Source organism: Eschrichtius robustus, chromosome 6 (genome assembly GCF_028021215.1).
Source record: "Eschrichtius robustus isolate mEscRob2 chromosome 6, mEscRob2.pri, whole genome shotgun sequence".
Taxonomy (NCBI): domain Eukaryota; kingdom Metazoa; phylum Chordata; class Mammalia; order Artiodactyla; family Eschrichtiidae; genus Eschrichtius; species Eschrichtius robustus.
In genome coordinates this window covers 3,267,555-3,284,201 of record NC_090829.1, presented here as the reverse complement: position 1 = coordinate 3,284,201, position 16,647 = coordinate 3,267,555, and the positions used below count along the sequence as shown (strand labels likewise).

Here is a 16,647-nt window from a genome sequence, read left to right as displayed (position 1 = left end):
AATTAAAAAAAAAAAAAAATTTTTTTTAAACACTTGAGTCTATTCCTTTAAGTTGCTGCCCACCCCCCCCCCAAAAGAAAACACATTTAAAAACAGAAATAAAGTCACAGATGTAGAAAACAAACCTATGGTTACCAGCGGGGGGAAAGGGGACGGAGGGATAAATTGGGAGACTGGGATTGACATATACACACTGCTATATATAAAATAGACAACTAATAAGGACCTGCTGTAGAGCACAGGGAACTCTGCTCAGTATTCTGTAATGACCTATACGGGGAAAGAATCTAAAAAAGAACGGATAGATGTATATGTATAACTGATTCACTTTGCTGGACACCTGAAACTAACACAACATTGTAAATCAACTATACCCCAATAAAAATTAAATAAAAAAGAAAAGAAAACACGTTTATCTCTGACTTTTGGACAGCTATCAGGAGACATGTGAGGACCCACACAGATGGGATAAGCACGTGAGGAACTGCTGTTTTTCCACCAATTTGGATTTTGAACAGATTAACTGTAGTTTCATGGTCTGTTTTCTTTTCTTTTCTTTAAATACCTGCTGTATCCTTATTCAAAGTGTCTGGTTCTTCTAAAGGCTGGACACCCCTCCAAACATTACAAATAAAAACACATTATGTTCCAATTGTCTTTGAGTTTCCCATTCACAACTCTGTCTATACTCTGTAACCTTGAGGACAATCACAGTGTTTATTCTAAAATATAATAATGACAAGAGCTAACTGAAAGCTACATACTACATGCCAGGGACTGTTCTCAGAGCTTCATATCCTCACACTCAGATGAGGAAACTGTGGCACAGAAAGTTTAAGTAACTTGGAGGTTACATAGGTGATTAGTGGTGGAGGTTGGCGGTGAACCCAGGCAGAATGGTCTGCCGTAGTTCCCAGCTTTGCAGTGAAAACAGATTCCAACTACTCTATGAAGGGGTTCCTTGGAGGTACTCAGTAAGTGATCACTGACCACCAATGACTACTTTTGAGGTGGCAGAGTCAAAAGTATATAAAAATGAAAGTCGAATCACTGTAAGATTATGTTACAGATGTGAGGGGCACAAAAAACAGTAGGGTCAATAAATCCAAGAGGTAGTTCTTTAAAATAAGTCAAATAAACCTCAGAATTATACAATAAACCAAGAAAAAGAGAGAGAAACACAGATACTAAAAGTTTAGAAATTATGAGTGAATACTGTGCTCAACTCCATGCTTATTATTTTAAAAATACTAAGAAAAGATAATCTTTAGATATAATTTGAATCACTGAAATGCACAAGCATAAACAGACACATTGAATGGGCCAAGTGATTAGAGAAAACAAACAACTACAAATTTAAAAATAATCTAAAAAGTTGTAAAAGCATTATCTCGTTCAAAAAATAATCCAGGCATAGAAACTTCTACAAGGAACTTCTTTCACATTCTCAAGGAAAATATAATTCCCATAGGTCCCAATCACAGAAAAAGATAAAAAATTCCTAATCATTATACGAAGTTATTTTGATGTCAAAACTAACAAGATAGCATAAAAATTCAACTAAAGACAAAATTATTATAAAAATTGATGCAATAATCTGAAACAAACATTGAATACAGCAGTGAGTTAAGAAAACATTTCATCATGACCAAGTAGGTCCAAGAATAAAAAGATAAGTAAATACTAGGAAGTTTTATATTATAGTACACTATTTTAATAGATCAAAGGCAAAAATTACACAATAATTTTCAAAAAACATGATACTCTGTATCAAGTCTGGTGAATTGCAAGCAATTCTCATTGGATACTCACAATAACCTTATAAGATACTTATATTATTATCCTCATATAACAATGTAAGAAACTGAAATTGGAAGACAACAAATAACTCACTCAGTGACATACAATTTAAGAGGAAGAGGTGTAATTTGAGCCCGGGTCTGCCGGGCCATAAATCCTATGATCTGACTTCCACATTATGTTCTTATAGAGGATAATTTACCAAAATAATCAAAAGGCATTTTATAACATTTCAAAACACCTTTTTGATTAAAAATACTCTCAGCATATTAGGAATGCAATGAAATTTCTTTAACATGGTTGGAAAAACCTACCTTAGCTGTTAAAATCAAAAACAAGATAAGAATATCATTAAATATATTTTAAATTACTGTGGAAATTTGGGCTAATGCTATAAGATGTAATTCTGGAATAAGAAGTATCCTCCTTAGGAACGGTGGGAGGGAGGCTCAAGAGGGAGGGGACATATAGCTGATTCACTTCATTGTACAGCAGAAACTAACACAACATTGTAAAGCAATGATACTCCAATAAACATGTTAAAAAAAAAGAAGTATCCTCTTTAGAAAGGCATTAGAATCATTATTTGGTGTAATATGATTGTACTAAGGAAACTCAGGAGAACTAGGTGAAAAAATGGTTATCATTAATAAACAGAATCAAAACCAATACAGAAAAACCAATAACTTTTACCAAACTCATTGATGAGCTCTAGCAGTTTTCTGGTTGTGTCTTTACAATTTTCTATGTATAATATCATGTCATCTGCAAATAGTGACAGTTTCACTTCTTCCTTTTCAATTTGGATTCCTTTTATTTCTTTTTCTTAGGCACAGCAAAGGAAACCATAAACAAAACAAAAAGACAACCTACAGAATGGGAAAAAATATTTGCAAATGATGCAACTGACAAGGGATTAATTTCCAAAATATACAAACAGCTTATACAGCTCACTATCAAAAAAACAAACAACTCAATTGAAAAATGGGCAGAAGACCTAAATAGACATTTCTCCAAAGAAGACATACAGATGGCCAAAAAGCACATGAAGAGACACTCAACATCACTAATTATTAGAGAGATGTAAATGAAAACTACAATGAGGTATCACCTCACACTGGTCAGAACGGCCATCATCAAAAAATCTACAAACAATAAATGCTGGAGAGGGTGTGGAGAAAAGGGAACCCTCCTTCACTGTTGGTGGGAATGTAAATTGGTGCAGCCACTATGGAGAACAGTTATGGAGGTTCCTTAAAAAACTAAAAATAGAGTTACCCAAAATAGTGCAATCCCACTCCTGGGCATATATCTGGAGAAAACTCTAATTCAAAAAGATACATGCACCCCAATGTTCACTGCAGCACTATTTACAATAGCCAAGACATGGAAGCAACATAAATGTTCATCGACAGATGAATGGATAAAGAAGATGCTATATATATATATATATATATATATATATACACACACACACATACACACACACACACACACACACTGGAATATTACTCAGCCATAAAAAAGAATGAAATAATGCCATTTGCAGCAACATGGATGGCCCTACAGATTATCATACTAAGTGAAGTAAGACAGAGAAAGACAAATATCATATGATATCACTTATATGTGGAATCTAAAAAAATGATACAAAGGAATTTATTTATAAAACAGAAATAGACTCACAAATATAGAAAACAAACTTACAGTTACCAATGGGGAAAGGGCATGGAGGGATAAATTAGGAGTTTGGGATTAACACTACTGTATATAAAATAGGTAACCAACAAGGACCTACTGTATAGCACAGGGAACTATATTCAATATCTTGTAATAACTTATAATGGAAAAGAATCTGAAAAAGAATATATATTTATATCTGAATCACTTTGCTGTACACCTGAAACATTGTAAATAACTATACTTCAATAAAAAGAAATCAACAGCTTTTATATAACAGTAACCACCAATTAGAAATCAATAGAAAAAAATCCCAAATATAATTAAATAAAAAGTATATAATACCTAGGAATAACCTTAAAAATATGCAGAACTTGTGTGAAGAAACAATTTTTCTGTCACATCAAATAAGACTTGAAAAAACAGGTGGATTATGAAATGATTAAAAATTGTAAAGATGCAAATTCTTCCAAAATAATTCATAGTTTGTACATAATTCCATGCAGATATATCAGAATTTTTTATTTGAAAATTAATTCCAACATTCACCTTGAAGAACACTCAGATGATAGTTACTAAGGTACATTTAAAATATGGAATAGTGAAGGGATTATGGCTTACCATATCAAAAATAGAAATGTGCTATACAAAATATAATATGGTTCTGCTACAATAACTAACAGATGGTTAAAGAAATAGAATAAAGAGCCCAGATATAAAAACATATATACTAATTTAATTAAAGATAGATTTAATCATAACTCAATAAAGAATGAAGGGATTATTCAATAAATGGTGTTGAAGTAACTATTTGAATAGTTAAAAAATTATATCTCTACCTCATAGAATATGTCAAACTGAATTACAGGTGGATTACACACTAAATTAAAAAATAAAATTATAAAATATTATGAAAAATATAGGTGGTTATTTACTGGCTATTGGCCAAACAAAGAATTTCCAAACATAGAAGTAGTGGAGTACATCAGAAAGTAATATTAGATTTGACTGTAGTAATAAACTTGAAAAAATTCATATATCACACAGCACAATACTCAAAATTAAAGGGCAAACAGCAATGTAGGAAAATAATTTTCAGAGATGTGACATACAAAGGATCTTTTTTTCCTTGTATTTTTTTTAACAACTTTATTGGAATATAATTGCTTTACAATGGTGTGTTAGTTTCTGCTTTATAACAAAGTGAATCAGTTATACACATACATATATCCCCATATCTCCTCCCTCTCACCCTCCCTATCCCATCCCTCTAGGTGGTCACAAAGCACCGAGCTGATCTCCCTGTGCCATGTGGCTGCTTCCCACTAGCTAGCTATTTTACATTTGGTAGTGTATATAAGTCCATGCCACTCTCTCACTTCATCCCAGCTTACCCTCCCCACTCCCCGTGTCTTCAAGTCCATTCTCTATGTCTGCGTCTTTATTCCTGTCCTGCCTCTAGGTTCTTCAGAACCATTTTTTTTTTGATTCCATATATATGTGTTAGCATACGGTATTTGTTTTTCTCTTTCTGACTTACTTCACTCTGTAGGGCAGTCTCTAGGTCCATCCACCTCACTACAAATAACTCAGTTTCTTTTCTTTGTATGGCTGAGTAATATTCCATTGTATATATGTGCCACATCTTCTTTATCCATTCATCTGTCTATGGACACTTAGGTTGCTTCCATGTCCTGGCTATTGTAAATAGAGCTGCAGTGAACATTGTGGTACATGACTCAAGGGATCTTTAATAGGAAGTTCTAAGGAAAATATTAACATCTCGATGGATAAATGGGCAAAGAACACGGATCAAAAGGTCACAGAAGAATTGCTATAAATGTCCAAGAAACATTCAAAAAATTTTAAAATGACTAATACTTATTGCTGCTGAATGTGAGGAGCTGAAAACACTCTCATACAGTGCCAGAGTGTAAATGAATACCTTTGACCATGTCTAAGAAGAAGTATAAAAATGTTCATGTCCTTTGACTTCATCTACTCTCATGTAGAAGCAACTAAGAAGATGGCAAAAGATGAATGCAAAGCATGAATGTTCAACTACAGTTATACACCCCAAAGTGCAATATATACAGTCATTAATTAATCATGTTTTGAAGACGATTTAATGCCACGAGGAGATGCTCCCAGTCAAGTGAACATAAGTAAGACACAGAACTATGTCTAGACCACGGTCCTGATTCTAAAATGTAACAACATATACGGAAAAAAAATTGAAAGAAAATATAGCAAAATGTTACAGTGGTTATCTCTGAGCATTAGACTAGGCAATATTTATTTTCTACAATAAACATCAGAATAAAATTTATTTCTGAAAGAATAAAAATAAAAACAATGATTGACAAGAAAAACAAGAAGCCAGACACATTGGACATAGCCTTCTATGGAAATGAAGAAGACTGCCTTTTCTGTCCCTCTAATGTTACTGTACTATCTTAGGGACATCGTGGAGTGTCTCATAAGATACCTCCTCTTCTCAAAGTCATCTCAGAAACCATCTCTCCATCAGACCTGGCTAATTCCTCCTCTGCTCCTTCCACTCTGGCCTTCTCCCACTTGACTCTGCCAACCTCCTTCTTCCTCCCACTCAAAGTCTGGCTACAGCAAAACAATCCCAACACAGGAAGCAGGTCTGGAGGGAGGTCAGCATGCTGAGCGATTATTGAGGGAATGATGTGTGTTTCTGCAGCAATGCATTCTGCCTCTGTGAAATCATCATTTCATAACACTAACCACATTGGGAAGACTTTTCTCAAAAAAACCTACACTCTTAAAAATTCTTGCAAAACCCACTTGCCATGATGATGCCAGAAGTCCATGCCTCCTTTACCAGCATAATTCAGGAAGCTTTCCTAAAATCATTCAATTCAGTCTCTTAACGGTATTCACCAAATGTTTACTGGGTACCACCTAGTGTTCTGGGAAATAGAATGTGGGTATAGGAGGTTGAATAATGGTCTCCAGAGTTGTCCACATCCTAATCCTGGAACATGTGAAAATGTTACATTACATGGCAAAGGGATTTTACAGATATGATTAAGGTAAGGATCTTGAGATGGAGAGGTCCAATACAATCACCGGGGTCCCTATAAGGGAAAGAGGCAGGAGAATCAAGAGAAGGAGATGTGATGAAAGATGCAGAGGTCGGGGTGATGCAGGGCCACGAGTCAAGGAATATGGACAGCCTCTAAGAGCTGGAAAAGGCAGGGGAAACAGATTCTTCCCTATATTCTCCAGAAGGAACAAAACCTGGCTGACCTATTTTAAACTTTTATTTCCAGAACTATAAGATAAAAAATTTGTGTTGTTTTAAGCTACTGAATTGGTGGTAATTTGTTACAACAGAAACAGCAAATGAATACAGTGGGATTCAAGGAACTCTAGAGCCTTCCTTTATGCCGCCATACTGAACACTTACCGCCATTAAAGCAGTTCTCATTTTTGCCAGAATTTCCCAAAGCGTGTTACAGTGAATGCAAGTCCTACAAGCTATTCTACAATTCTAAAGAGTTCTCTAGTTAGACAAATATCCTGTATCACCCTTTTGGAAATTCACAGTGTACTTTGGTATCTTAAAGACTGAGTAGTCTTTTTCACTTTGATTAATCCAGAATTTTCCAAACTTACTTGGCCATAGAAGCTTTTCAACATCTAATTACATCAACATCATTAATGGCAACAAATTGCTTTGCAACCCTGAGCCTTAGGCCATAGGGATGAATCCACTGTTTAACCTACTTCCTATAATTTAAACAAGTTTAACAAACTGGTAAACTCTATGAATCTCGACGACACTTGAAACATACTGTATGTTTAGCTATCCTCGTAGGTGGCATTTTTGTCTCACCGAACGGGAAGTTAAGTTCCCAGAGGGCAGGTGTACATCTTTACAAACCCATCTTCCCTCAGGGAGCTAATATTCCAGTTGATGGGACAGGCACACATTCATATGAAAAAAGACATTTTGGGAAGGCAAATAGAGGATTTTTGTTACCTAACTTGACGTAAGCCAGAGTATACAGCTACAGTCTCCGCCCTCACTGCCATGGCCTCTTTCTCCCCTCCATCGTTTCCCTCTTCTGCTCTTAATCAAAGTCTGAAGTCTTGATGGTGATATTTCTTTGATTTATAAATTATCCTAGTGGTACAGCTGGATCTCTGGGGTCATCACTCCACCATGTAATAATATTGTTAGAGTATTAGTTACTCCCCTATTTTCCAAAAGGGAGTAAGTAATAGTTCAACATACACTACATTCTTTTCTAGTCCAGCTGCAAATGACTGATACTGTTGTTATCCTTGCAAAGTATTTTTTTGCTACTTTCCAGTCTCCTATCATTATAGGGAACACAGCTATGCAAACATTGCTTCAGTGTTTACAAGAAATCAAGTAATTTTAAAACAAAAGTATAGGAAAACATCAGCAACATGTATTTTAATGATAAAATTAGCCAGCATGGCACCCCCTTTCCAATTAATTTTCAACTCAAATCAATGGAATGTCAAAGAACTACATATTTATTTTTTAAATTCAAGTAGGAAAACAATCTGAGGCATTTAATAAATGTTATAAATTATAATACATTACCATGAGAAAATCCATCAACTCTTTTTATGTATTACTGAATACTCTATACAATCCACCATCCTGTAACAATTAACTAGGTTTAGCCAGAAGAGCAAAGCTAACTCCTGAACTTGAAACGATTTCAACAACACAGACAGGTCTAAGTACAGCTGCAGTAAACCTAGGGAGAGAGCTTTCTCATGCCATGCCCTTCTTTGCAGTAATGGGGAAGGTTTGATGCCAGAGGGAGTAAGTTTTGTTTTATCTTGTCCTGTGAATATATTAATTCCAAGTTCAATTATCAGCTGTTATGACACAGGGATATCTTTACTTCTTCTGATTTACTTCTACTTATCCTGTGTATAATCAGTGATGCCAGGACCCTCCTCTTAGGGTGAACCATGGCCGTCACCCCTAATGTAAGTTTAAAGTCCTAGACACGACACATCTAAGGACCAAGCCCTGGAGGGGAAGGGATGGGTGGGGACTGGATAATGAATCACCAATGAAAGCCAAGAGTCTGATCACTTTTGTGCTTAGAATTTGTCAGTGGTCAGTGCTCTGCAAACAGGAGATGTGGAAAGATGGATTCATATTCAGTGGTCACCTAATGGTGTCACAGGATTTTGAACTGTGAAGACACAAGTAGTTGCTTCTTGGTGCCCAAGAAGATTGCTACAGGTTTCAAGGAAAGAGCTTATTTGTCATCAAAATTACTTCATTCAAAGACAAATACCATATGATATCACTTATAGGTGGAACCTAAAAAAAAGGATACAAATAAACTTATTTACAAAACAGAAACAGACTCACAGACTTAGAAAACAAACTAACGGTTACCAAAGGGGAAGGAGGTGTATAAATTAGGAGTTTTAGTAGATACACACTCCTATATATAAAATAGATAAACAAGGTCCTACTGTATAGCACAGGGAAGTATATTCAATACTCTATAATAACCTATAATGAAAAAGAATCTGAAAAAGAATGGATATATGTATACATATAGCTGAATCACGTTGCTGTACACCAGGAACTAACACAACATTGTAAATCAACTATACTTCAATTAAAAAAATTTTTTAATTAAAAAAAAAAACATGACAATGCAGTTGATGACCCCGCAAATACCACTTTATGATTCCCTGAGTCTTCTTCAACTGGAAGTAACTAGTATCCAGATTTTGGCATTTAAAAATTCCATATTCTAGTATTTAATTTTATATTTAAACTTTATAAAAACTGTATGTTTGCCATAACCTTCTGCAACTTACTTTCTCATTGAAATTAGTTTTCAAAAGATTCACTTATATTATATAATTCTCCATATCAACTGTACTTCAATTAAAAAAATAAATTAAAAAGAGACTACTTCATTCAGTAAGCAGTTCTTAAGTACCTCTTAGACCCCAGCCACAGAGCCACAGGGAAACTACACCTGCCTGCTGGTTGGGTGAGTTTCACTGAAGAATAGGAGTATCAGCTTGAAGCATAGAAAGCTAGTAAATCATTCAGACAACCCAAACAGAGATAGGTCAGAGGCAAGATGGATTAGTCAAGTCTCTTTCAGTGAAAAGAAACAGAACCCCAATTTTCAAACACTAATCAGAAAAGGAACTTTAATGCAAGGGTACTGAGGCGTCCTCAGAGTCTGAGGAAGCACTACCCAGACGCCCACAGGGTCTCCATTGTTCATCTCTGCTTGTCCTTGTCTCCTTCTCTCTTTCCAGAGGCAGATATGTTCTCCATAAATATGGCCAATCACAGCATGGCACCTACCAGCTCTAGCAAAGTTCCACCCCGTCATCCCTCATCATGCAAACAGCAGAACCTTAGTGTCCAAACACGCACATTAACTGTGCTTCTGTCACGGTGCTTTTGAGTTCAATCAAATAAGTGTTCATACTCTTTGTAAAGGTGCCTTGATTTCTGTTGGGAAGCTTTTCTTTCTTAGAGATATAAAGGCATTTATAACATACCGTGATTAAAACCATGCAAATAAAAATATGTGCAAGCCGAAAAGACTGGAGGGAAAGACACTAAAATTCTAAATTATATTTAAGAGATGGATTTTTCTAGTGTCTTTTCTCCAAGTGTTTTGTAATACGATTATTTTAATAGTGAAAATTTTTTATTTGTATATTTAAAAATTATTTTATATTTTTGTAAATGCTTAAAATGTGTCTAATTCTAAGACATGACTAATGTAATCTATATTTTGGTGACTAAAAATAGCAATTTTTTAAACAAAATCTTTTCTTTCTAAAAAAATGGCAAAGATGTATCTTTTCCTATGTAGAATAAAATAGAAAATCACTATTAATTGTGAATGTCTTAGGACCTTGAGAATTTAAGGAAAATCAAGTTAATACTTTCATAATCTAATTTCAGTGATCACCAACAAAGGAGTATAACCTAATAACTACAAAAAAAAAACCAGACTTGAATATGTGAAATAATCAGCATAACTGCATACGAACACAAGTCAGGGGTTAAAATGCTGTTGCAAAATTCTTTAAGAACTGTTCATTAGTCAAATATTATTCAGCCTTAAAAAGGAAGGAAATTCTGACATACACTACAACATGGAGGCACCTTGAGGACATTATGCTAAGTGAAATAAGTCAGTCACAAAAAGCAAATACCATATGATTCCACTTACATGAGATACTGGAGTAGTCAAATTCATAGAGACAGAAAGTAGAATGATGGTGGCCAGGGGCTGGCAGGAGGGGAAATGGGGAGTTACTGTTTAATGGGGACAGAGTTTCAGTTTTGCAAGATGGAGAATTCTGGAGATGGATGTTGGTGACTCTTGCACCATGTAAACGTACTTAATACCCCACTGAACTGTATACTTAAAAATGGTTAAGATAGGGGAAAAAAAGTTTCCCTTAGAAAAACTGTTATTGATTAACTCTGAGAAAGGCAATAAATACTCCCCAAAGAGATTAAAGAACGAAATTTACAATGTTAATAATATTAATGATCACCTTGGATAATCCATATAAACAATTTTCCAGAGACAACTGTTACCAATTAGGAAAGCTAAAATACACAGATAAGCAGGCCTTTCCCTGGCTTGTTCCATCAGATACAGAAGCAGCTTTAAGAGATGTATCTTTATGAAAATAGACTTGGTTACCTCCCATCTTGCAAGGGCCACCACCTGGAATTTCATTTCCTGAACTGAGACATACCCCATTAAGCATCTGCCATGAGATTACAAAACATACAAGAAACAAAAATCTTAGTCTTTGAACGTTTACGACAAATTCAGGTTGTTTGACTACATGTGTATTCAGATGGTCAAAAGTTAGCAAGTCCTATAGAGAACAGCCTGGTGGTTGCCAAGGGGGATGGGGGTGGGGGACAAAAGGATTGGGCATTTGGGATTAGCAGATGCAAACTATTATATACAGGATGGATAAACAACAAGGTCCTACTGTACAGCACAGGGAACTATGTTCAATATCCTGTGATAAACCATATGGAAAAGAATATGAAAAAGAATGTATATATGTATAGCTGAGTCACTCTGCTGTGCAGCAGAAATTAACACAACATTGTAAATCACAAAAGTGTAAAATACTTTAATTTTTTTAAAAGTTCTAAAAAAAAAAAAAAGAGTTAGCAAGTCCTGGGGACAGAATGTAGATTCAAATAGAGGAAGGTCCTTCCAGAGAAGACAAGACCTGGGCTGGCTCTGGAGGAGGGAGAACGCAGCCTGGCAGGAGACAAGGAAGGGCCACGTGCCACCAGTTAAAAATAAATGACAGAGGAGCCCACACAAAGGCTAGGGAGGGACGAATGTGGAGAATGGCAAACCGACCAGCCAAATTAAGGTCAAGGACAAACATAAGGCAGGAGGGAGTGAGAGCAGGAATGGCCTGAGTGTGAAGGCACAGGCCCAACTCTGAATTCGATAGAAGCCAGTGGGGGCAATGCACCTGGCTAGTTAGAGGGGAACAAAGCAGTGGTTGCAAAGCTGGTCAATGAAAAGCAAAGGTAGGTCAAGGAGAAACCAAAAGGTCTTTAGAAATGAGGGTTTCCCATTCTTGAATGCAAGCTACTTACAGACATGTTTCAGTAGAAGCATGGTGAACACCATATATACCAGTTATAAGGAATTTTCCATTCTGAAACTGCTCCCCACTATTTTCATGGGTTCACATATGCAGGACCCATTTCTGAAACCAGGGCAGGCCACTGTCACATTAAAAGTCAGCATGCCGTACCACTGCCATTTACCATTCCCTGGAACAGGCGATGGCTGATGGACAGAAATGGGCTTTTCCACAGGAAATTCCCAGGACCAAGTAAACCCACACTGGAGAACACCACGGGAGAAAACATGACAGCACTATATTTTGGCTCAGCAGGGAAAGTAGCTAAATTATTCTGCCTGCTTATTAATAGATCAATGTTAGTCCAACAGCTCCAATTTGCAGTGGAATTTTTGACATTCTCTCCTGAAAACTGAATGTCAGGTTAATGGTTTTCTGCACAATACCTGTCCACAAATTCTGTGACTATTCATATTTGGTTTAGAGACGTAAGTGAAGATTTTTCAAAATAGGGTAGGCAGTTTAAAGAATATTAGCCTTACCTTTTAGCTAAATGCTATACACATGAGAATGCCTAAACTCAATGGAGGCAATATACATATTGGTGAGACTTTCCTCCTAAATGCTAGTTTTAGTAACCACTGTAATTATGGGGCAAAAGAGAAGATGAAGTTAAATGAAAAGTAGGAGGTTAAAAAAAGATACTAATTTGGCTTTCAGGTTCTTAGTGGGACTCATTGCTTTGACTTAAAACTAATAATTATAGAGATAGAAATAAAATAATCTAAGCACTTAAGTGGACATGAGAAGAATAAATGAGCAAAGAAAAGAAGGGAGGAGGAGGGAGGGAGACAGGCAGGGAGAGAAGGGGGGGAGGGAGGGAGGGAAGGATGAAATTAGAACCCCTTGAACAAAGTATCACAACTTAATTATTTAATATTCTTACTTAGACAACTGAAAATCTTGTTTAACTCTTTAAGAAATAAAACTTCCATGGGTATACTGTGCAACCGTAGCTCAGGGACCATGCAATATTTACTCCTAGTCTGAAAAGTCTTTGTATTAATTCTTGATTAATAAAGACATAATACTCAAAAAACAGAGGGGCAGGTAACTGGATAGTGAGAGAGCTACACAGGTGCCTCATTGACAAATTGGCAACCCTCACAAAAGTTTAACAGTCCCAACATTTATTCTGCTTTTGAACTTTTAGTTATAAGTTTCAAAGTCTGAAAGGTACTTTATTACCAAAAAGGGGCATTTTCTTCCCCCTTGTGCATCTGTGTACCTATTCTACAACTGTTCTGAAGCATTCTTGCACTCTTAGAAGTGGACCCCGTGATTTATCTATGAAGTTTTTCAGTCTCAATCCATGGCAACCCTTGCACTTATTTTTCCTAAAGACTCAAAGATGCGTTTCTGAGTTATGTAATGATGAACTCATCCTTTTGTACAAATTAAACCAGGAGTCATAAAGCAGTAGGTAAATGAAAAACTGAGTTAAGAAAAAAAAAAACACACACACACACACACACACAAAAACAACTGACCAAATCTATAGCAGGCTCAGCTTTTTTTGAGAGAGAGATTAAGGTGCGTGCAGTCGACTGGTATGAAGGTCACCCAACAAAATGTTGCAATCTTAAAGTGCCACTGACATGCAGACCATGTCCAGCAGCAGCCTGGAGCAACCCATGTGACTCTTCTCCCTTGCTCATTACTATCTCCCCCCCAAATCATTCATACATGTACATGACGAGGGTATGTTACAGTTGCAGTAAAATATTTTAAAAATTAGGAGAATTCTTCTCTTTATATTGAAATAAAAATCCTTCATATAACTTTTTAAGAAGTTGCCCTCCCCATCTCCAGCTTTTGTTAGAGGAAAAGTGACCTGAAAGCTCAAAATCCCACCATTGGTTTCTGCACGATAGATATGGGCTTTGACAAATCCGTCTTTTCATGACTCATCACCTGCCTGCTGACAGTATTGAAATCACCAAATTGTTTCAGTTGGAAGTTTTCTGATTTTCACAGGAAAGAGCTGAAAGCCACAAGCCACCAATGCCCGTGTACCTTGAGCTTTCTAAGTCAATGTCGGAAGGAAGTGTTCGTCACAGGGCACCTCCATTCATCTCCCACCTGCTGCTGACCTGCAGTTTCCCTGTTGGCGGAGACAGCTCCTTGCAAAGCAAATAGCTCCCCTCTCTGCATGGAAAGGCTCATCTGCTCAGTCCATATTGCAAGCACGAAACTCCCTGAGAGCCATTTAGGGAGTGAATCAGACTCTGCCGATAAGCACAGAGCTGACCTTTAAACCCCAGGCTCTAATAGAGCATGAGCATATTTCACTCCGTGTTTGCTCAACAGTTCCAGGGTCACGAGGGTCTGCGTTGACCGAGGTGGGGCGAACCCAGGAGCCTGGATCCAGCTCCCACATTGCACCTGATAGAACCCGATAGAACGGGGTAGGGGGCTGGGCTAGTGGAAGGCCCACACCCCAGTATCACGGCTTGAACACTCTCTAGCATCTAGGGATATCATGGGAGTACACAAGTCTGCTGACTGGCTCTTAGCTACCAACACTGGAAGAAACGAGAAACAGCTTTTTCTTCTTTGCTTTCACATTGTCATAGTGCCATACTGAGTGCTGGAGCTTGAAGCAAGAGGAGAAACTGGGAATACTTCCCCTGGCTTTATTAAAAATAGATTTTATTCATCATGGACTTTTGGCATGTGTTTTGATTTTACAAAATATTGCATTAAAATAATATTTATCTTACTTACTTCGTTTTTTGGTGCCCAAAGCAAATGCCTCACTTATCTCACCCTATTCCTGGCGCTGCTCTGTCACCTCACTGCTCCCACCTTCCATCTTAACCTGAAAATGGAAGCAGATCCAGGCAGGGTGGTTGCGATGCTCGCAGTCGAGATAAGAAAGGAAGAAGAGCCCAAAGCATCTCCCATGTGCCAGGTACTATGCTAGGTATCTTAGGTCCATTCTTTTGGTCCTTACCTACGAGGAAGGTATACTAATCTCCAGCTGAGGAAGCGGAGGCTTCGAGAAACATTCTTCCCACTTTCCTCCATCTCAGGAACTGGCCTTGCAAGCTATCTGGCACTCAAGACAGAAACCTGGGAGTTGTCCATAATCCCCCCTCTCCATCCCATTGAATCCATCACCAATACTTGTAACTGTTCATCTACATAGTAAGTGGGGGATCAAAAGATGGTCTGTTTGATGACAATTTCCACACTCTTTTTGCTGTATCTGGCCCCTCTCCAAGGAAAGTCAGGATCACTGCGTTGTTTTAATAGCCAAGTCCTGCACTGGCCAGTCGAGGAAGAGGTTAAGTTATTTCCAAGTGCTGACTGTTTTACAAATTTACTCAGTACAAGTGAGTGTGATCTTGAATGTAAGCTCTATCTCTGGCCCAGGACATTGCTCTGAGCACCAGATTCCAGCTGCCTGGTGTCCCCACTTGTATATCTCATGCACATCTCAAACGAACACGTCCAAAACAAGATTCTTGATCTTCCTTCTCCTCAAACCCTGCTTCTCTCCGGTTTCCTCCACCTCAGGACCTGGCACCATTCACCACTGGGTACTCAGGCCAGAAACCTGGCAGTTGTCTTTGACACCTCTCCCCACTTCCCCATCTAAACCATGGCCAACACCTGTCCATTTAAATAGGAAAACGGTACCAATAACAACACTGACTAAAGCATTCACTACCTGCCAGGTACTCTTATGATGCATAGAGAACATTATTAACTCACTCAATTTTCATAACAACTCTATGAAATGATTCCTGTTACAGAGAAGCTCATTTGCCAACGGTCATACAGCTACTTAGAGGGGGAATCAGTATTCTAACCTAGTTCGTCTTGCTTTAGAACACGCACTCTTAACCATGATGCCCTGTCTACAAAATAATCCCCAATCCGTTCACCTTCTCGGTTTTCCATTGCCCCATCTTAGTCCAAGCCACCGTCACTACTCATTCAGGCAACTGCAAAAGCCTCCTAAATGGTCACCTTGATTCTACTTCTACTTCATTTCTACACATCAAATCTTCATGAAGCAGCCAAAATGGTCTTTTTAAAGTTTATGTCAGATCATGTCATTTCCTCTGCCAAAGCCCTTAGAACCTTTCCACTACTTACTGAATGAAATTCAAACTCCTCAATGTGGGCTACAACCCCCTATGTGGACAGGCTCTTCCTAGATTTTGTCACTTCCTATCTTTCTATCCCACTAGCCTCCTTGCACTCCCTTGGACCTAGCACATTCTTTCCTGCAATGCTTTCTTCCTCCCCTGGCTGGTCTATCTGATCCTCTGAATGTCCCAGGCTACTTTCCTGACCCCTCAGCCTAAAATAGGTCTCCACATTACTCTCTCTTAGCACCCTCTTCTTTTCCTTCATAGCAACCTTAAAATTTGTAACTCTACATTCGTGTTTTTACTTGTTTATTGCTTGTAAGCCCCAAGAGGCACAATCAAGGTCTGT

General features: G+C 37.5%; 1 protein-coding gene across 15 annotated transcripts in view; it reads right to left on the bottom strand.

Moving 5' to 3' along the window:
- THRB (thyroid hormone receptor beta) overlaps positions 1-16,647 on the bottom strand; it is a 387,344-nt gene that overhangs the window by 331,473 nt on the left and 39,224 nt on the right. The window contains exon 1 of one of the 15 annotated variants that reach the window (XM_068545834.1): positions 14,289-14,394. The exons of 12 other annotated variants lie outside the window; for them this stretch is intronic. The gene's annotated coding sequence lies outside the window, so the exon portion shown is untranslated. Of the gene's footprint in view, positions 1-14,277; positions 14,395-16,647 lie in introns of those variants that run through there. 2 more of the 15 variants (XM_068545828.1, XM_068545830.1) reach the window with 2 other exon arrangements.